A 22,853-nucleotide genomic window follows, 5' to 3' on the forward strand; every position below is an offset into this window, starting at 1 on the left:
CCTCCATTATTTTACAGAAGGATTGATTGTTGCAAATGCTTCCTGGGAGGCGTGACCTGCTTCAAGGAAAGGTTTCTTTCCTTGTTACTGTTTTAAGAAGAGTCAGGATGCCAATGGAATAGGTGACAAATACACACAAAAAAAGAAAGACCCCCATAATTTGTTTCTAAGAGATGGAAGGGAAAGAAGACAACATGGATGGCTTGGAGAGGACAGACACCGCGCCTTTACAGTATGCCCACAGTCAGGTCACTCAGGCTTCTCTTTAGACTCTTAAGAATTTTCTTGTCTTGACCTGCCAAGACAACTTGAACTCAACATACCCAAGGACGGACTAGGTCGGGGGAGGCGGGGAAGCCCAAATCAGCACAGTCCTATGTAGCTTCCCCCGAAATGAAAACTCAGCAGCGGACCAGCAGTGGGTGTGCGCGTGTCCATGTAGGAGTGTGCGTGCGTGGTGGCCCGCGACGTAATTGGCCCGGCGCCGCCCTCGAGGCCGCTCCTGCCAGGGCCAACTCTTGTCACCCAGGTCTGGAGAGGCCGCGCGCGCCGCGTCGCCGCCCTTCTTGCAGCCCGGGAGCGCGGCCTGCCAGGGAGGCGGCTAGAGCACTCCACACTGTCACACTGGGCGCACTCACACACTTGGAAGCGCCTCCCCACGTCCCTCCCCTGCCCTCCTCTGCCTCTGCTCTTCTCTCCCTCCCCACAAATAGTCGCCGATCGACTGGCAATCCGCCTCTCTCTCTCTCTCTCTTTCTCTCTCTCTCTCTCTCAACAACATGACTGACTGGGAAGCAGTGCAAGAGCAGCTCTGCTGGTGCAGGCGGCAGAAGCAGAAGGATTATTAAATAGCGCAGCTCGACTCTGTGCAACTGGGAGTGGAGAGCAGGAGCCCAACAGCCAAGAAGGGGCGGGAGGACAGAGGAGGGGGACCAGGAAGGACACCCCTCCGTGCCCTGAAGACAGACATCCATGAGTGCCCGGGAGGAGCCCTAACAAGCTGCGCGGAGCCCTCAAGGTAGTAACGCCCCCGGTGTCCCCGCGCCCGGGGGTCGCGCGTCGTGTCGCAGCTGCTGCGCCCGGACCGGCCCTAGGCGGACACGGGAGTGACCGCTGGGCAGGTGACCGCGCCGTGCCCGGGCCGCTCCGGAGCAGCTCCCGCCCAGGCCCCGGGCTCTGGCCTTGGAACCCCGGCCTGGCCGGCGGGGTGGGAGGGACACGGACAGGCTCTCCAGCCCCGGCCCGACGATCCCGGAGCTGCGTGGCCATTTCCTCCACGCTCCTGCGCGCTCTGCTCCCGCGGCCCCGGCGATGGTGGCGGGGTGGGCCGAGCAGGAAAGAGTTGGCACAGGCTCGGGGCCGCTCCCCTCCCTCTCCCTTGCGTCCCGCAGGTAGGGACAGCCGGCCGGCTGTGGCACTGGACACACCGGGTTGCCGGTGCCAGGGTGGGGACGGCGACGCAGAGGGGGAAGGGGAGGAGGGGGCGGGTAGTCTGGGGTTCCCGGCGGAGCCGCAGTGGCGGAGCCAGGACCTCCTCTTGCCGCCTACTGCTCCTGGGGCTCTGGCTTCCTGGATTGGAGAGGAGACCCTCCCTGGTGGTGGCAGAAGCAGCGGTGACTTAGAGTGGACAAATTGCTTTGTGGTGGCGGGCCAAGGGCTGAGGGGGGGGGAGAGGGGGAGAGAGAGAGAGAGAGAGAGAGAGAGAGAGAGAGAGAGAGAGAGAGAGAGAGAGAGAGAGAGAGAGAGAGAGAGAGAGAGAGAGAGAGAGAGAGAGAGAGAGAGAGAGAGATCCTTCTTGTGTGGGCTCACTCGGAACTGAATGCGTTGGGTCACCTGAGCAGAAAGTCAACCCTGAGCTGAAACTGCAGGTGGCTCCCAAGGCCCCTGATCTTTTGGCTTGTGTCCCAGGGACGCTTACACACCGTGCCAGCGAGGCGTAGGGGTGCGCGAAGGGGTGACGGAGGGATTTGTGAATGGTGCTTCTCTGCGTGTGGAGGCTGAGCTTTGCTGATGTAAAGGGGGAGGTATCCAGAGTGAGAAGAAAGGCTATTTATGGCAAAGAGTTGTGAAAATTCTCGGGGTTTCATTCAGTATATTCAGCCACTCTCTCTCTCCTCTCTCCGAGTTAGAAGCAATAATGCCTTTTTTTCTCCCTGTCGTGCAACCTGCGATATAAAATGAAGTCAGAAAATCACGCCTCTTTTCACAAGTAGATAAAAGTGAAGTCACTGATCTCTTGCCCTATAGTGTTTTTATGTGCTTAAGGTCAGCTCCTCTTACCTCTTCAGGCCCTCAGTAGGACCCTCAAGACAGAAAGTACGTGCTTGCTTTCAACACCTTTCATTGCTGAAATCTTCACGGCTGAATACTGTCCTACTCCATCTCCCCTCCTTCTAAAGGCTATTGAAATAAGGTACACATATTTTATATAAAGGTGATTTTATTGGAAGCCTTGAGAAGAACAGAGAAGCAGACACCTAAGTGAGTTTATGTCTATTACTACTGATTCTTTAAAAGCTAGTTGTTAAGGGAAGACCTAGAGTACTTTTAATCCAGGCTACAACATAATTAGTTTGGGGTAGTTTCTCTTTCTATTTGCTTTACCACAGGTCCAAATCACAAGTACATAACTTGAAGCTCAGAGATGACTTTGATGGTGTCTATCACAATGCCTTAGCAAATTTGCATTTGTCCTTAAAAGTAGCAACCTGGGCTTTTATAGAACCTAAAGTCTGAGTGATTTGACTTCATTTGATTTAATTAAAGTGCTTGATAAAAAGTATTTTGATTAAAGAAAAAACACACTTGTTTGTTTTCCCCCAATAGAAGATAGCTTTCCTTAACAGTCCTGTTCATTTAAAGACCAAAACAGAGTTAAAGATTTGATACCTCGATTTGGTAAGATTCAATTTTAATTTAAGGTGCATTTCCAATACCAAAGTATGTACAGTTTTATATATTAGTTCATCACATGGTGAATTCCACTCTGAGTATCATTGCCTTAACTATCCCAAAAAGTTAGAACACAGACATAATTAGGAATTTAAAAGAGGAAGTTGATGAACTGTGTTACTGCAAGCTTTGTATGTCATATTTATGAATATTTTGGTTTTTTGACACTCAGCATCAGCAATTTTTTATATCATTGAAAGTTAATTTATGTCAAACTCATGAAGTAGAAAAATGAAACATTTTGTTTCTGCATTAATAGCTATTCAACTTTTAATTGCATTTGCTTACTCTTAATATTCATAATAAAAGGCCTATCGTGGGCAAGGTACTGTCTGGTTATTTTGGAGGAACAAATGTATGTACTGGGAGTGGGGAGGGGGATTCCTTACTCCTTAATCTTCCTTCCGGAACTACCAGCCAATGGGAAGGAGTATGCTGCTCATTCTTTTTTTCTTTTCTTTTATTCATGTGTGCAAACAATGTTTGGGTCATTTTTCCCCTCTTTCCACTCATTCTTGAATATAGAGTTAACAGTCCATGACAATAAGAGATTACATGTCTAATGGGGACTCCAGGAGTTCAGAGCATGACAATAACATTTCATACTGCATTTTGTCTGAAAAGACTTCAGAGGGTAGGTAAGACTTACTTGCTCTTGATCTTAAAGGACAAATAGGATTAGCAGATTGTGGCTAAGATGCAATTCTCCTGGAATTATAGAAAAGGAAGAATAGAAGTAAGAGAAGGTAAGTTTGCTTTGAAATCGGTTTAGCTATTGCTAGATATTTGTTGTAAAGTGCAGGGTGAGACTGCTTTTGATGTACAACATTCTATCAATTCTCTTGAAGTGCACTGTCAACATTTCTGAACTTGCAAAGATGACTCTTCATACAGTCTTTCAATAAGTACTATATACTTGCATTACTTCAACAGCTCATTAGAGTACTTATAAAGAAAATGTACTTTAAGCATTGAAATATATGCAAACCACCTCGAAGTGTTGAGTTTGGTGTTGATAACGAGGTTGTACATGTGCAGCCACTTCTCAGGAAAGTGTCTGGGGACTTATTCAAATGTTCTTAGGTTTGTCCTAAAAAAAAGAAATATAGTGATGTGCAAAATAACAATATTAATGGGAATTCATTGAATGCTTAACATTTTATCATCATGTGAGTGTATAATCCACTAAATAATGTATCTTCTATAGTATTTCTATTTTAAAGTGGTTAGATTTTTTTAGATAGATTTATTTAAAGTTATTATATTCACCCATGTAATAGGTCATTATTGTTACCCTAGTCACTATGACTGTAGAACTATGGTGCTAGGCAGGTAGGGGAAGTTGTAGAATTGTAGCAACAATTTAGAGAGCTTTTAGCTATCTTCTGATATGTAAACTGTATTAGTGATAGAATGTGCTGTCTCTATTCTAAGCTTATTTTTTTTTCTTTGTATATATGTTCTTTTTAGGCAAACACAAACCGGTTAAAAGGTATTTGTTCATTTTAAGAACACGAAGGGAAGCATCAGAACTGACTTTGAGCCAATCTACTTAACATGACAGCCTAGAAGTATGTTACAGTGACAGTAAAGAAGTTGTACAGATATTAGATGTGACTTTCAATAGCTGAATGGAATTACTTTCAGATTAGTTGAATTACAAGATTCTCATATATATTTTGTTGACAGTGTATAGATAAGCGTTATTATAAAAGTGAGAGCCTGCTAAATCACCAGTTTCATCTTCATTGCAGAATGGAATAAGTTCCAACCTAGTCAGGTTATGAACCAGCCTATCAGTTAATTGGTCTCTTTTGAGTTTGGTTTTGGACTATATGTTTCAGGTGTATCATTTTGATAATATAATCTTGCCCATTGTGTGACTGACAGCTTCTGCATGATTTCACTATTGGATAGTGACAAAATCGGCTTGCTTTATATTGAGGACATAGGCATCTATCAGCAGTATTATCTTCCCTATACAAGAGTGTCAGTGACAATAAAACATGAAGCCTGGGGTGGGAGAAGCAGCAGAAAAAAGTGGGGGAGGTCCAGAGGAAACACTGTAACAAAAGGAAATATTTTACTCTGAAGCATAAGGTAAATATAAAATTGTAAAGCTGACCATACTGAATTGCAATTGATACTGTACCAAGATATTCATATTTTAAGCACTCACATTGCATTTTAGCCATTTTCGTATGGCTAAATTAAAAGAAAAGGAAAGACATTATGTGGTAGTTTGCAAAAGTCTTTGGTATAATAGTAAAACTTGTCAAAAGATTTCTGCTTAGTTCCTTGATAAAGAAGTTGATTGGCCAAATTCCTGGCCCTGTTCCCAAATTAACTTAAAAACATGGGTTTTGGTTTTGCATCATTTATATTTCATTCACAATTTTTTAAAGATTTAGTAAATGGATTAAAAATTTTGGAAACCTTCAACATGATCCGGTATTCAATAAATTAATAAGTTCTTTCATGAAGGACCGTCTTATTATCTGATGGAGATAATAAGATCTCCTAATCGAGAGCACTGATTTTTAAAATGTGTCCCTGAACAGACACAGAAGTACCAGTTAGCTTGTTAAAATGCCAGATCTGGAGCCCCAGGACAGTGCCTGAGTCAGAAACTCCGGTGTGGGGTCCTCTATGTGATTCTTATGCACTCTAAAGTTTGACAAACACTGACTTTGTGTATTACAGAGTGAAATTTGAACCTTATGTCTTCTCTCTGTATTGTATCAAAATCCTTATCTGAACTGGTAGTAAACTAAAGTTGAACTGTTTAGTCTTGCAAAATATTACTGTTTCCATCAAGAGATTTTCATCTTAATTGTATTTCATGGACATTTTTGTTTTTTCTTTTTTTTGGAGTGATTGGGGATTGAATCCAGGGTCTTGCAGATGGCAGGAAAACCCTGTACCACTGAGCTACATCCCCAGCCCTTCCTGACAAAATGTTAAAGGAGTTTCCAATTCCTGGGCACACATTTGCTATTGATTGAGAACGAGTCATGAGAATTTAACTGCATGGTAATGACCCCAGGCTAGACCTTGTCAGTAGTCAGAAAGCAAAGATTAAACAGGGTGTACAAAAGTTGACATTGTTCTGTTTAGCATTGTTCATTCTTCTGTGATATTGTTGGTCTTGGAATGTAGTAATAATATTTGTCTTTATGAGATTATATTAACTGTACGTGCGGAATGTTCTCAAAGCCTTACAACTGGAATTCATTCTCGTTCACCACTCTTATAAGTCTTCCAGGATGAGAGATCATGTCTTTGCACCCTGCATCTCTTTAGAACGTCTCTTCTCCCTTGATTCTCTACTTCAGATCTGAGCTCAGTCACCACCTCTGTAAGGATACCTTTCTTGCCTTCTTTTGCTGTCAGTTGTCCTGTTATATATTGTTCTAGGTCTGTGTTCCTCCACCTTGTGGGACTTACTGTACTTTTAAATTTTGCATATATTTGTGTGATTGCTTCAATACTGTATCATCAGGAATTAACAGTGCCAAGCACACTGTAGACACACAATAAATATTGGTTGAATAAATTATCAATAAGTAACTAAGCATCTATTCCCTCACTCAAAGGATGTTCTATTTTTTTCAAAGAAAGATTTTTTAAAAGACTTAAAAATAGGGTCCTAGAACAAATGCAAACACAGGTATTTTTTTCCTATTTTTAAAATGATGTGTATTTTTATTATTTTATTTTTATTATTTATCATTATGTATTATTTATCAACAATAGCAATGTGTTATAAGAAGTACTTTATAACACATTATACTTTTTTTTCTTACATAAGTATTTTAGAGGATATGTCATGTAATTCTTCTAACATTGTAAAGTCGGTTTTATGCAAACATTAAGAGATGTGATCTGCCAAGGTAGTCCAAACTTTGGCTTTTTATTACATGATACAGAAATTATTAAACCATCAGACAGACAATTTGAAGGAGTACCTGATCTCTGTCTTTCTAATTTGATGGATTGTAAGAGCAGTATCTTTATACTACCTTCCTGCTGCTGCTGTCTGCAACAAAGTTACCATTACTTCCTGGATGATTGGGACAGGCAATGCCAGGCTGCTACTCCCATTGTCTTACTATTTTTTTCAATACTGATATTATTGTGTATGCTAAACACCATTCAATCACAATTTTCTTGCCCCATCTGGACAGAATCTCTTAACTCTTTTTTTATCTTTAGTTATTTTTCAGATAGGGTCTTGCGGTTTTGCCTGGGCTGGCTTTGGACTGTGATCTTCCTGCCTGTGCCTCCGTTGTAGCTGGGATTCAGTGAATACTGCCATGCTTGGCTTGTTGTTGAGATGGGGGCTTGCTAACTTTTTGGCCTGGCTGGCTTTAAGTGGTAAACTTTCTGATGTCTACCTCCCAAATAACTGAAATTACATGCATGAACCACTACACTTGACCTCTCTCTTACTCTGTAATGGAAATTTAAGACATAACTAAGCATAATTTTGAGAATATGTGCCTTTATGCAAAGACTATTCAAGCATTAGATACACTACTCTGTGTTTGGAGATAGGCAGCTTCATCTTCTGCAAAGGTTTCCCCAGAGCTTTGAGTATCCTGCTCAGAACTGTTGAACTTTGGTATGTGTAATTTAGGAGTCCAGCTTTCTTCCCATGAAAAGGACATATGTTCATAAAGCAGTGTCAGGCTTGATTTAGGTTCTTTTGATGTCTAACCTTCCGTTCATCTATTTAAATGTGGGTTTAATTAATGTTCAAGTGTTTGTAGCAAGAGAGCTATTTATTTTTAATTTTTAAATTTATTTCCTGTATTCATATTGTACATACAATGATTGGGTCATTACTCCTCCCTTCCTCCCACCCCCTTTTTTCCCCCCACCCCCTCCTTCTTCCCCCTACCCCCTTGTTTCCAAGTGGAAACTGTTTTGCCCTTATTTCTAATTTTGTTGAAGAGAGAGTATAAACATTACTAAGGAGGACCAGGGGTTTTTGCTAGTTGAGGTAAGGAGAGCTATACAGGGAGATTCCTCGCATTGCTTCCATGTACATATGTGTTATATTCTAAATTGATTCATCTCTTGACTGACCTTTCCTCTAGTTCCTGGTCCCCTTCTCCTATTGGCCGAAAGAGAGCTATTTAAAGGCTATTTTATAGAAAGACCTGAAGAGGGAGTTAAATTTGGTTATTTGGAAGTCCTGTCCTAGAGTAAACTCATTATATGCTTTGTGGTGTGTTTCAGTCAATAAAATGAATAAATTATATACATATATAATGATATCAAGGAGAAAACAGAATTGGTTATTCAACTGAATATTTCACTTATGATGGGATTCATAGCATTTGTCAAAATCTACTTCTGTTACTGGAACTGTTTAACCATTAGCTTGAGCCTCACCCTGCTGTGATTCAAGAGCACTTCCTTGGTGTAGGAGGGAGAATGACTGGTTGCTAGCCCAGTGTTTTGGGATTTGCTGTCATGCAACCTTTGAGAGTTAGTTCTAATGTTATAATGTAATCCTAGTAATTAGATTTGTTTTTATAACTAAAATTTATTCCTCTGCATTTTGCTATATTACTCAACATCCCCATTTCTAGGACAAGGCCTTTACATTTCTTTGAAGACTATGCTCCTGCCTCTGAAACTACTTCACTTCCTGAGCCCTTATGCCTGCCAGCAGACTCCTGAAAATACCACCAGTTTCCTGGAAGTCTAAACACTGCCAGCTCTTAGAGGTTTGCTTCATTTCAATATTCATTCTTGAACTTCCATGATGACAACTACTAATGGCAGATTGCCATACCCCCAAACGCTCAGACTAGTTGGACTTGTCAGAAGTGTTTATAACTGGGTCTCTATGATGTTTTCCAGACTATAGTGCAAGTTTATTACCAGTTTATAACCATCACAAGACTGGTACATTTTCCTACGTGTAACCTTTCCTTATTTGGCAGTGTCCTACTATAGAGCTATTCATTCCTCACCATCAATAGCAAGCATTTAAAAAAAAATTAGGTAACCTGATTCAATAAGCATACAGCCCCTGAAGTATAACATTAAAGGATAAATTACCGGCAGATGATTGCTAAACAACTTAATCCAGAATAAATGAAATACTAGTTATTCTATGCCTTATTCTTCTCCTAAATGTTGTGTGTGTATACAAATGTGTGCACGGTTTGTGTGTACTTTCTTTAGAGCCTGCCTGTTCCTCTTTTTCTAGTTAGTCAGTTGTTACTTTCAAGATTATTGGCTCTCCTACTTTCTGCTTTATAATCTTTTCTGAATATAAAGAAATATGATCTAGAAGTGTGTTGCCTTTTCTTAATTTCCCTATTCATTAGCACTATTTGTGAATTCAAGAAGTTTTTAGTAAACCAGACCTGTTCCCCTAATTCAAAGAAATTTAAATTCAGACTAGCATTTAATAGTTATGTATCTTTTCTCTGAGATGAGCTGTTTCTTAGAGTTTATTGTCACTCTATTAGTATTTTTCTGTGTGTGTGAGTGTGTGTGTGGTTTTGTTTGCTTTTGCAATTGTAGCAAACATTGTAATGCAAACGTATAGCAAGCTTGCAAATAAATCCAAACCAAACATGACTGGGAAGAATAAGTAAAAATGACAAATAAATAAAAATGTAGGTTTTATGCCTTAACATTCTTGGCAATTATTCCATTGGGGCACAATTTTTATGTTTGTCTCTTTGGTCTTGTTGACTTTACAGATATCCATATCACCAGAGCATTATCTGAATATATGAAATGTGCCAAGAGAGGGTTTCATTGTAAAAGAAAAACATACCAGTATCCCAGAAATATCAGATGAATAGGTGAGGCTAATGAAGAAAATACATCTAAACCAAACTCAAAGACAGCATTAGCAATGTAGACTAAGAGTCACTTATTTCAGGTAATGATTCAATATATTTTATAGATAACAAAACCAATGAGTTTATACATTAGGATTCTTAAATTTTCAACAGGTTTCTTGTGGAATAAATAACTCAAGGATAGTTACATGATTTAAAATGTTTTTACTATTGTGCTCATATGTAAATACTAAAGTAATATTTCAATACTAAGAGTATTCATTGATGACTTCCTTAAAAGTTCGAATTATCTCCTACAAGATTGATCTTAAAACTACTGATTATTAAATTGGACCATTAAAGAAAGCATTACATGTTTGTATACAAGCAGTGTATAGACCTTGAGGGATGTTAGGAGTAAAATCGACTTTAGCATTTTTTACAGTGTGCCTCAAAGTGTAAATATTATGGTGCCTGGGGAAATAGCTTCTCCATCAAGAGTTCAGTTTCTGAGAGTTTGCAGAGTTCTGGAGTTGGACGGGTCTAGATTGATTATAGGGGCAGGGGAATATTAAGTTCAAGGGAATAAAGACCCCAGAATGCTAGGTATATGGCGAAGACAGAAGGAATTGCCTCCAGGATATTTCTGAGGAGAGTAAGGTTCATTGCTTGATGATACAGAAAGCACCCAAGTCAGATATCTAATGTGGGTAATAAATAGGTGATACTATCTTTTAAGAGTCGTTTTTTGAATATAGGGCAGATTAGTAAATTTGAACTCCAGAAGATCCTCTAGATCCTCTTCCTAGAAGTGTTTTTCTAGTCATCCTCTCCCTAGACCTACTTTTCCAGTCATCTTTGTTGCAAAGGAGCTATCCAGGGTACTAGGATCCTACTGACCCCCCCTTGCAAAAAGTGCAAACTATGTTGGTTTTGTTTATGGCAGTTCTAGAACCTGCTGCTGCAGATAATGCATTAGTCATTTGGAGTGACTGATCTTCCATCTTCTGGTTTATTCTGGTGACTCCTTCAAGGCTCAGTTAAATTGTAAACTCGGTGAAGCTCACCTTAATCCCATGCTAGAAGTCAACTCTGAGTTCCTGTGATAACCTTTGCTGTTGCTATTAAATTGCTATGTGAAATATTCATTTCTTGTTTGTGCTTCATGTCCTATGAGGGCAGGGACTTTAAATTTTATTCTCATTGCCCAGCACCTGGTCTAAAGCAGAAAGGAGAAGACCTCAATGTGGATGGGATGGATAGATACGCTGCTGCTCAGGAGTGACTTGGATTTTATCATCTTACGTGAACTATCTTCATTTCAAGCCACTGTCCTGACTCAAATCTATGCTGACTCTGACTAGTTCACAGGCTGAACATTTATACTTAATTGGAACTGAGTAACTTAGAATGACTAAAAGTCTTAGAGAAAATGAAAGGGTTGGAGGAATTATGGCATTTGTACCATGTTCACTTGGGGGGATTAGTGAGAGCTTCAGAAGCAGAAAACAGCAGCACAGGATTATTTCAAGAATGCAGGTGAAAGGAAAATCTATGTTGCCACTTCTTCACTTCCTAAGTGCTTCTGGCATGTGGCATCTTCTCTTCCTTCCCACAGCCCAGATTAACATTTCAAAATGTCCATAAATATGAGGCCATGTAAGGCTGGTGGAATTCCTTCATTTAACAAATATTACAAGGCCTTGTGTGTCTATGGGATAGCAGGTGTGTTTTCTGTCCTTCTGAAGCTCACCATTTATTTCCTAGGTTTGGAATCCATGTTATCCAATCCTTTGTGAGAATGGAAGTTGGTTGACTTCTTTCCCCCACTTTGGTGAGCTCTCTTGCTGCACAGAGTGTGTGTGTGTTTGTTTTCAGACCTCTCTCCCCCCACATACACCACTGCCCTGAGCGAGATTATGCATCATTGAAAAGCAATTTTATTTACATGTAAGACTTCTTGTCAACAGTGGTATTGACCTACTGATCACTTGGATTTGATGTTGGTAAATTGTGTGTCTGTTCATCTTCTCTTACGAGGGTGTCTTGAGAATAGTTCAGGTACAGTTTCTCTTTTGGTCAGAAGTTGACTGTATTCTGAATGCCTGGACCGTAGAAAACGCTTGTGTGGTGTTTGTGTAGGTCTTATCTCTTCTTTATACTTCTACCCTCTGTGCTCTTGAGGTAGGTATACTGTCTGTCCTGAAGGTCATATCTTTCTACTTCCTTTTTTTTTTCTTCTTTCTGTTTTATATGTTGCTAAAAGGATGTTTCACTTACTAAGCAGGAAAAAAAAAAGGGCTATATATCTTGGTAATATTTATCCCTCTGGAATCCTTTATATAACTCTGAAAAATAATATGAATTAAAAAATACACTAGGAGCTGGGTGTGGTGGCACAACATTCAGAATCCCAGCTACTCTGAAGGCAGAGACAGGAAGATCGCAGTTCTATGCCAACTTCGAAAAAGTTGGTGAGCCGAGCATTGTGGCTCACATCGGCAGTCCCATTTCCTGGGAAGGTGGAAGTACAAGGATTATTGTTCAAGGTCTAGCAAAGTTAGTGAGTCTCTATCTAAAAGACAAACTAAAAGGGTTGGACTCAGTGACTCATTTCTATAATTCCGACTTGAGAGACCCCATCTCAACAAACATGCTGGGCATGGCAGCCAATCTTGTAATTTCAACTACATGGTAAGCATAGGTAGCAGGATGAGTTCTCTGGCCGTCCCTGGCAAAAAGAGTAAGATCTTATCTGAAAATTAACCTGAAGCTAAAAGTGATGGAGGTGTGGCTCAAGTGTTAGAGCACTAGCAAATGCAAGGTCATTCAATTCCTAGAACCACAAAAGAGGGAAACAAGAAGATATTAAGAATAAAGGAAAGGACTTTTCAAGTGTAAAGATAAATAAATAAATGAAAGGAATTTTTCTATAATCATCTAAATTCAGAGTTTGGAAAGCTAATGATTTATTTGCTGAAAATATAGTTATAACATATGATAGGGGTTAATTTTACAAACCATTTTCTAACTAGAACTAAAATGTCTTTAAACACTGTTTGCTCTATCTAAAAGCAAGGTTGTCTTAAAACTGTTACAAGAGTGGGTATGCATGTACACCGAGTTTGTTTTATAGAGAAAAAGTTGGAGAAAGAGAGGAAGGCAACAATTCTGTGAACAATTTGTGTTGTGTAAATGAATCCCTAAAGTCTTTGGTGCACAGTCAAGTTGAGGATTCATTGTGACCCCAAGCAATGATTATCTTTGATTTAGAGAGCTGGCGTGGAAAGTTGGGGCCTTGCTGTGACTGCATTCTTCTAAGGAAGAAAATGCAATCCACACTCCGTCAATACCAGTGGCTTATGCCTATAATCCTAGCTACTTAGGAGGCTGAGATCAGGAAGATTATGGTTCCAGGCTAGCTCCAGTAAAAAAGTTTGTGAGAGACCCGATCTCAATGGGAAAAAGCTAGGTGTGGTGGCATATGCCTGTCATCTGAGTGGTGCTAGGAAGCCTGAAAAAGGAGAGTCATGGTCCATGCTGGCCTGGGGAAAAGGGAGACTCTCACCAAAATAACCAGAGCAAAAAAGAAGGCTGCCAGTGGCTCAAGTGGTAAAGCACCTGCCTACCAAACATAAAGCCCTGAGTTCAAACCCCATAACACCCACCCCAAAAACCCTCCAAAAAAGTATTATTGAATTAAAAACGTTTGACTGTAATACCTTTTGACATTAAACCAAACTTGGATCAATGTTTGTTATAGAAATTTATATACAAACATATACAGATATTTAGGAATATAATTTCTTATCATGACATGTATCTGATATAACTCTCTTCTAACAATTTTGAATTTTTTACTGTGTTATTTTAAAGGCACAAATCTGTCAGTATCCTTCAGAGAAGCAACCAATAGGATATTCTATGCATTCTATCCTCTATTAATCATCTATAGTTCTATCATCTGTTTATCATCTATCAGTGTATCTTCTATCTCTCTCTTCCCTCTATTCATCTCTCAAGAGATTCATTTTAAAGAATAAGCTTGCATGACTGAAATCCGTAGGGCTGATTGGAAACTCAGCAGTCTTAAAGGCAGAGCTCCTTATTCCTAGGAAGCCTGTTGCTCTTGAAGCCTTCAAGTTATTGGAAGCAACCTGCCTAGTTGCTAGTAGGAATCTTCTCTACTTAAGATTAAATGATTGTGTAATAAATACACCTGAGAAATGCCTTCACAGCAACCTCTAAGGCAGTGTTTGACCAACAGCTGAGACTACAGCCTTACCAAGTTGAAATGTGAAATCAGGCATCAAAGATGGATGGCAAGGGGTAATATGTTAACAAAATCATTCTGGTTTGCACAGTAGGCTTGTATAGACACGTTTTTCCTTTGACCAGAGTTATTGGCATATTTTGACACAATTTTTTGAATTAAAAGTTATTAAGAATATGCCATGTGCAAGAAATAAGGCTATGAATTGAATAAGGAAAACTAATGACAGAAGCTATATCTTCTACTTAAGTTACTTCTAGGGCCACAAATACATTAGATGTTTGTATCATAAATAAATTTGAAGTGTAAAAAATGTGCATTTTTCAACTTTGTTAAATAAAACCATGAGCAACCAAAAAAGGGAATACAAAGTGTTAATATGGCAAATTATCTTGCTTGTTAATTTAGGGATGATTCATTTTGAAGGTCAACTCTATTTGAACCATGTTGACTCTGCACACATTCAGTTTAGCACCTTAAAGGGTACCTATCTGTATTTAACCTATGCAAAGGTAACTCAATATACTCTTATAACTCAAAGGAATATGACAAGTGGATTGTCAAGTATTATTGATAGTCTTGTACCTCGTGTAGTACAGTGCAATAAATGTCTTCTTGACTGACTCTAAATGCATATTTGTTAATGTGACTTACATTTTCTAACACTACATTTTGTTTCTGTTTCCTTATGCCTGGAATATGAGCTTGTCTGCCCTGCATCAGAAGCCATTTATAAGATCATCGCACTTTGTTAATCCAAACATAGGTATTTCACTTTGTTGAGGTCACTTAACTTAGGGCACCCTCACACACACAACATATGCATTTAATCCTTTCTGTTTATGCACATCTCAGCTGTCATTATAGCCTAAAGCCATGCAACCTTCCGTGATGACTCCATCCTGCCTGGGGAGTTTCCTTTGCTGCAATTTAAGTTGTGAGCAATACCTAGTTGGCACTAGACAATTAAGTACAGTCTGTTCTGCTACAGTGCATTCTTCTGTAATGTGAATTAGCTCCTACACGATGGGTAAATGGGGAATTATGTTAGTAAAATGTGGAACTTGGTTCCTGTGTGATTTTCCCCCCAGCATGTATTAGTATTCAGCTTCTCCAAATAACTACAGCTGAATGCAAAGTGTACTAATGCAGGCAGATCCAAAATACAGCAGAGGGATTCTTTTATTGGTGTGTGGGTGGCCACAGTTTGGTAGCGCTTATTTTGTGGTTTTCCGCGATCTTTATTGCTCAATTTTTTTCCTTTGTATTTCTTTTAAGTAAAATATATTTGCCTTAAAAATGTGTGTATATATATATATATATACGCATATTATATATATATATACATCTACATATATTATATATATATATATATTGTAAAACTAGGGAATGAATGTGGACTTCATGCTGGGTAGGCAAGCGCTCTACCATTTGAGTCATGCTCCCAGCCCTTTTGTATTATTACTTTTCTTTTGAGGTAGAATCTCACTAACTGTTGAGGCTGGCCTCCTCTGTCTCCCAAGTAGCTGGAGTTACAGGCATACAGCACCACGTTGAGCTCCCTGCATTTTCTTAAGAATTGCACGTGTCCTTTTAGGCAGATAGTATTTTTGTAAAAAATGTTATGGTCTTGATTAAAACTTTGTTATAAATTGCGTAGATTTTGTGTGTTTGTGCTCCAGCCCCACTTTGGGGCATAAGCTCTGTTACACATGTCCTTCAGCTTTTCTGAATGAAATAATACATGGATTGCGATAGCATGAATTAAACAAATTTACTGCAAATCACCTATCATTTATTCTCTATTCAGTAAATGTCACAATTGCTAATACTGACTGTATGGTGAGCAAGTCTTGTATCTTCTCCAGTTGATGGTAGTTCTATTTCTTAGCTCAGTTGAAGAGGAAGAAGGGACAGTAAGAAGTAGTTGTGATTTTGTGCATGTTCTTCCCCATGCGCAGATGTTCTCCATTCCTGCCTTTAGCCAGTTTCTTCCCAAGCCTCATCAAAAAGATGAATGACTTCCAGAGGAAGGGCTGCGGCTCAACTCAAGCACCACGTCATCCTGCTATTTTATGTTCTCCTAGCACCGGGCCACTTTCTTTCATAGTACTTGTAGTGTCTGTAATTCTATAATTATTTGTGAGTTTATCTAAATATCTGTCTTCTTAGACTCTAAGCTAATGGATGCAGAGATCATGCTTGTTTTTTTCTCACCTTTGCTTCCCCATTTCCTAATAAGCTTGCCCACACTGAGTACTAACAGACATGATAAAAGGTGTTATATACATATTATATGTTCATATGCATAGGTATTTAGTAAATTATGGTTGAATGGCTTCATGAATAAATTAACTTTCCTTTTTTTCTTTATATTTAACAATTAAATTTGCAATACTCTTCCTAGAATCAGTTGTTTCCTCCTGTGTATCACTTTTGTCATCACCACCTTTCCTGGTGTATACACTCATTGCTTGTAAGGCCCCAGTCAGCACTCAAGCTACATGATATCTTTTTAAAAGTAAAAGACATGAACTACTTGCCAGGGTGTCCATTTGTGCCTTTTTCTCCTCAAACTTCACATTTTGGATTTGTTCCTTGAAAGTCTACTTTTATATAGTTCACAACTTTCCTGACTGTGCCTCCTTGCCTTGCTTTGCTTGAGTTTTACCTTGGACATATTTACATTTTTGTCAGGGCAACTTGGTTGTAGAAAGAAGTTTGTTATTCATTAGATGAATTATAATTTGAACTTTGTGAATGCCATCTTTACTGTTTCCCATTAAATATGACGTGTGGATAACTAGATTATTTTGAGTGAAACATAATCCACAGTTTACTTTTTGTGAATTAAAAAGGTTGTTTATTTTTATTTCGATCAATTGGATACCTTTTTATACATTCTAATAATTAATTGTCATGTAATATTCTAGAAACCAATAAAAAAAATAAGCTCCTCTAAATTAATTTCTGCTGAATACTTCTTTTTGTAAAATTTTAGGACAGCTGTATTTCGATTGCAGTAAACAATCTACTGTCTGGCCAAATATAGTTTAATTTTGATAAGAAAAATATGACCAATAAACCAGCTATAAAGTAAAATGATAAAAATATCGACATTTTTTTACTTTCTTTTTGATGACATTTAAAATGCTAAGACTATTCCTTTCTTACTTTCTACCTTTAAAATACTCTAATCTCATAGTCCTCAATTGGATTTCAGAGACGTATTTAGCACACAAAATATATCATTTTTATACATAGAGTAAGGAAGCAATTGTAGGATACCACATAGTCAAAATAACACTAAAATAATTGCAGAGCTACATCACAAAGTTAAGAAGTGTAAAAGAAACACTGATTGTAGGCCAGCCTGCTTTTTTGTGTCCTATGCTGTTGCCTTTGGTATGAAATTTCATGGCTGTGTTCGTGTGCTCTTCAGGTGTGTTTTGTACTCGTGTACTTGCACGCACGTTGTACACAGTCGGGCTGACAGTCTGTATTCAGCATGGCAATACAATAACTTTGTATTTGAGATGAACGATCTGTGTACTTTAGGAGCTGACCACAGATGCTTAAAATGTAGGGTGATAATTGTTATGCTATCATTGTTTTAAAGGTCATATTCTATAATTTTTATTGTTTTGACTATATGAATAAATTTTCTGTCTTTAAGGTGACTTATAATCAAAATTATGTGTTTTTAATTTTACTTTGTTTTCATTCCTTAGAAATTTTTAACACTAAAAATGCTTACTACTGCCAAGTTTGGTCTGGCAGCTTGTACGTGGTTTCAGGAGTAGATCATAATAAAGATATGAGTTAAATAATAAAAGGGAGAAGTTCTGTTGGGAGATTTAATTTCGTAACAATAACTTTTAACTTGCTAAGATAAAACGTGTAATTTTGTATTATCCAGAGGATATTCATAAATATGTTAATATTTGGTCATTAGTTATCCAGAAGATAATACATTTTTTTAGAGCAGCATAATTTTGAAAGCGTTTCACTACAAGATAACCAATTTTCCTTCACTTGAGGACATGCTAAAATGTATTCAACATTTGTCAAATCAGCATCAGTGTTGCTATTAGTCTCAGAAAACACATAAATTATTTCCCTTTTAAAAAACTGTGATATCCTTATAAAAGTAACTAACATATAAAATTAAATACTCATTTTCATGATCTCAATAATTTATGAAATTTCAGAGTGTTTCTTTTGATGGTCTTCAAGCTACTATTTACAATTTGATTTATTTATTTACTTAGTCTTATTTATTTATTCAGTTAATTATTTAATTTTTTACTTTTTTTGATGACACTGGGATTTGAACTCAGGGCGCAGGAATGCTAAGCAGGTGCTCTACCACTACACCAGTACTTTTTTGTGATGAGTTTTTTTTGAGATAGGGTCTCCCAAACTATTTGCTTGCTAGCTTTGAACCTCAATCCTCCTGATCTCTGCCTCCTCAGTAGTTAGAATTACAGGTATGACCCACCTGGTACTCTATGTTTAAAACTCTAAGAACTTAATTTATCTAGCATTTTCTATGTGCACATGACTGGAAAAAATGCTCAGATTTGATTATCTTATTTTATTCACTATGTGAATTGTGATAGTTTTTAGTCTCTTTTTATAAAAACAGAGGCACAGAAAAATGTATCAGTTTGATTGTACCAATGATTACATAACTTGTATATATAGAATAAATAATTATTTTGGATCTATCTTATATAACTGCTTATTGTATCAAATATTCTACTGGGAATTTATTAACCATGAATTATTTCTGAGTTATTAAAATATGTATCTAGTACTTTAGAAATAAAATGAATATTGGCAATGTTCAAGTGACTCACAAGCTACTGTAGACTATTCTGAAAAATAATTTTATAAAATAAATAAGTGACCAGTAGCATTTGAACAAATCAGTGCACTGGAAGCAAGAGTCTTAAAATCCTAGAAAATCTTTTATTACCAAATTATTTCTGGTTTGAAAATGAGATGAGTCATTGATAAATGTAAACATTTAAAATGGTATTCACATTTATATTCTAAAAGAAATACTATTTTATTGGATATACTAATGTATGTTCATTAAAATATTACTTAAGATTTTGAACTTTATATTAGGTAGGTTGGAGTGTGATTAATACCGAACAAGATAAATTATTTGACAATTACAATTTAATTTTGAGTTATAGGCACCTTTTACGAGTTAAAGAAATTAACAGTTCCTCTTTTTTGCCCTAAGTAAGCATAGATATATAAACAAAATAATGGTTTTCATAAATTCTGATTTTTGAGGATCCCCTAGAATGTCCAAAAATTATTTTCAAAAGTTTAGTCTAGTCCTACTGCCTTAAAAATATTCAGTGAGAAAATGTGTGCAAGTCTTTTGCATTAAGTTAGCATGTCTTGATTGACAACGTTGCAAATGAAGGTGCACAGAATGAACATTCTGAGGAAAATGTAGATTCGATGTGTGGTTGATACAGATGTGCTCCTGGCAGTGTAATCAAAGAGAAGAATCAAAGGAAACTGCCGACCTGTGGTAACCACAGCCCCAGCATTGCTCAGGGGAAGTTGCAAAGTCTTCTCTTCCTTGACCCTCACTGGAAAGTCACTCTGATTTAAGTTTTATAATGGACAAATCTGAGAATTGGAAGTTAATATTTTCCCTATGGTCTCACTGCTTATTAGTGCTTCTGGCTTCACCTAAATTATTCTTTCCTCTGTCATATGCTGCGGTGCTATCAAGATGAACCTTAAACCCTTACTTGTACATCTGCTGTCCTGCTATGAAGCTTAGGATTGGCAATACTTGCTTTGATGCTCTGGAGATGTCTTCTCCGCCAAATTTTTTTTTTTTTTTTCAAAACAGGGGTTTGAACTAAGGCCCTCCCGCTGGCTAGGCCAATGTTCTACTGCTTTTTGAGCCACGCTTCCCTCTTCCCCATCTTTTTTTTTTCAGACAGGTCCTCCTCATGTAGCCTAGGATGGCCTGGAGTTTGCAATTTCACAGCTTAGCCTCCAAGAGCTGGTATTACAAGCATGCAGGCCTGGCTCTTGAGTCATTTTTCCTGATGCTTTGCTTTCTATGTGGAGTACACCCTTAAGAAAAGATATGAAGAATGATATGTGTTCTAGAAAGCAATTTGGCTTTGTTGGATCTTTATCCACGCTCCTTACGGCATCTGTATCAGAAATTCATTGACATTTGTAATCGCAGGTAATTGCCAAAACTGATATACATTGCATTTTATACATACTCACTCATTTAATCATCACAATAACCTGATGCAGTTAGTGATATTTTCCAGGAAAGGGTGCTGAGGGGCAGATACGTTAAATAAAAAGCCCAGGTCACACAGTTAGAAAGCAGAGAGTGGTGGCTAATCCATGCGTAGAACTGAGAGTCTATGTTCTAGCCAACATTGTCATCATAAACATTTGTTTATTTTGTTGTAGTTGTTGGCTCTAGACATTTGGTGTCCATTTCAGAAACACTGGGTTTATAATATTGGTGAAATTTTCCACTTTTAGTTCATTGCAATTCTAAAGACTAGGCTTGGCCTTCGAGTTGGCAGTAGCTGGTTAATTGTCAGTAACACATTAATGGGTAAGTAACTCCAAGCAGGTGGCTAGTCTAAGGTTCCTTTTGATCAATCCCAACATGAAGTTATTTGTTACAAAATATTCATCTTTGGAAGAAGAAAAGTACTTGAAATTAGAAAGAAACATGAATATTCTTGGCCTCAATATGAGAATTTTGGAAAAAAAACTGGTTATAGTGAACTATACTGTGAAGCTTCTTTAGGTAATTTTTGAAAATAAGAAAATGTTTTTAGCTAAAACTTTATTATTATAAACATTTTACTCTTGGAATTATTTAGAACTTGGCTGAAAATATTTAGCATTCAGAGAAAATAGATTGGTTTCCACCAGCATCCCTCTCCCTCTGTAGGCCCAAACCTGCCAGCTTCCAACTTGCAGTGGGGAAATAGGTCCTCTAAAATGGTCCCCCAACTCTTGCATTTAAAGGGACTCATGGTGCCTGCCATTTCTTCACTGAAGAAGTCTGTGTTCCTCTCCCCTTTACCAACTGAGATCAACCCCCTCACAGCCCCAGTGTGGCAGGTTGGACCTAGCTCAATGGTCTGGCTCCTGTCACCTGGCTCTGTGCTAGCACAATCTGCCAAAGTTCTGAGACCCTCTGTCCTCCCCATCACCTCACATGCTTCTTCTGTGTGTATTTCATTTTGTTTCTATGGTTTTTTGGAGCAATTTAAACTCCCAATTGTTTATTTTCACAAAAGAAAATGAAGTTGCAGTTGCAAGACCAAAAAAAAAATTAATAAAGGATTTAAAACAATATTTTTTCATATTCATGATAAGTCTCCATTGCTCTTTTAAGTGGAATCATTTCATGTTTTTCAGTGTAAACTATTTAGAAACTTTATAGACAGGACAATACTGTAAGGAAGTCAGAAATCACCAGTGTCTATGTTGAATTCCTGATCTGTAATCAGTTTTCCAGAAGAATAAAGGCAATGTGAATTGGTCTGAGTTTTACTTTTTTCCTGTTCTTTTAAAATAAGAACCCTGAGGAAATGCAAATGAAGATGTGGGAAAAAATATAGGAACTTACATTTATGGTAAGTTCATGCCTCACCATTAGTGGGGACACATGTCATTAATCCTGCCTCTTGCCACTTTAAATGAAAGAGTTGCATGATTTACAACCCTCTGTGTATGCATAGAAACACCTTTTTTGAAAATAAAAAGATTGGCAACTCATGACGCTTTCAGACCATAAAAACTTTTGTTTGTTTTTATAGCTCATTCATCTTCATCACCCTTGTCAATGTCCTGAATATAATAAACAGAATGTTGTTAAAATCAGTACTAACACTGTGACCTTCTCAGGAATGAGACCTTGTATTACTAACAAAGACAAGCATCTTATATCTAAGTAAGCCAGCTTTACCTGATCTAAATATCTTTATAGAAAATACATAAGGCAGGGCACTTTGTGTTTGTAGATAATGTTAATAATCAACTTTTCTTTAATAATTAAATAGTTATAATTAGTTTTGTGACTATACATATATAGGTATACACACAAAGTATGTCATCATTTGGTATTATTTTATTGTTTTGTGGTTGGAGTTTATTTAAAATATCATTATTGAAAACTTTTTGAATAGATTATTTTCCCCTTTCTCAAAGTGAAGGAATTTATTCAATTAAAGGTCCAGCAATGCTCTGATTTGAAAAAGACTTGTTTGATTGATTAGCATGAATGAGAATATGAAAGATTTAAAACAAAACTGTTAAAGGAATTAGAACCAAAGTCCTTGTATTGCTGTATAATAAAAAGTCGTGCCTGGAACATATTCAAATATGCCTAAAAATTCTACTTATGCAAAATTAATAAAAGAGTAGAATAATAAAAGCCAACAGAGGCAAAATTCTCTATAGCATTTTAGGTATGCTAGCTACTATATTGTAAATTTATTAAAGAACACATGATATGAGGTTTATTCCGAAAAAGCTCATTTATAACTTTCAATTTAGGAATTTTTTATTTAGGTAAATTTTGTTCAATAGCCAATTGCTTGAAAGTGTTTAAAGAGACTATAAAATCTGCCATTTGAGATTTTTTTTAACATTTTAATTTTAAACCATTCAAAACAGAATACAGATATTGATGCTATAAAGAGATTAATAGACATTTAATATTTAATACAAACTTTTGCTTTTAATCTTAAATGTAAAATATTTAGAATACATTCATAGAGTGTCAGTTA

The 22,853-nt window shown here is 37.6% G+C and overlaps 1 protein-coding gene across 10 annotated transcripts in view; it reads left to right on the forward strand.

Moving 5' to 3' along the window:
- The first annotated feature begins 546 nt into the window (after window positions 1–546).
- The window catches only part of Ccser1 (coiled-coil serine rich protein 1), a 1,264,311-nt gene continuing 1,242,004 nt past the window's right edge, over window positions 547–22,853 (forward strand). For 3 of the 10 annotated variants that reach the window (XM_074041368.1, XM_074041369.1, XM_074041370.1), the window contains exon 1: window positions 554–1,018. The gene's annotated coding sequence lies outside the window, so the exon portion shown is untranslated. Of the gene's footprint in view, window positions 1,019–1,133; window positions 1,392–8,552; window positions 8,691–22,853 lie in introns of those variants that run through there. The other 7 variants (XM_074041362.1, XM_074041365.1, XM_074041366.1 and 4 more) reach the window with 5 other exon arrangements.

The sequence above is a fragment of the Castor canadensis genome, chromosome 9 (assembly GCF_047511655.1).
Source record: "Castor canadensis chromosome 9, mCasCan1.hap1v2, whole genome shotgun sequence".
In the NCBI taxonomy this organism is placed as follows: domain Eukaryota; kingdom Metazoa; phylum Chordata; class Mammalia; order Rodentia; family Castoridae; genus Castor; species Castor canadensis.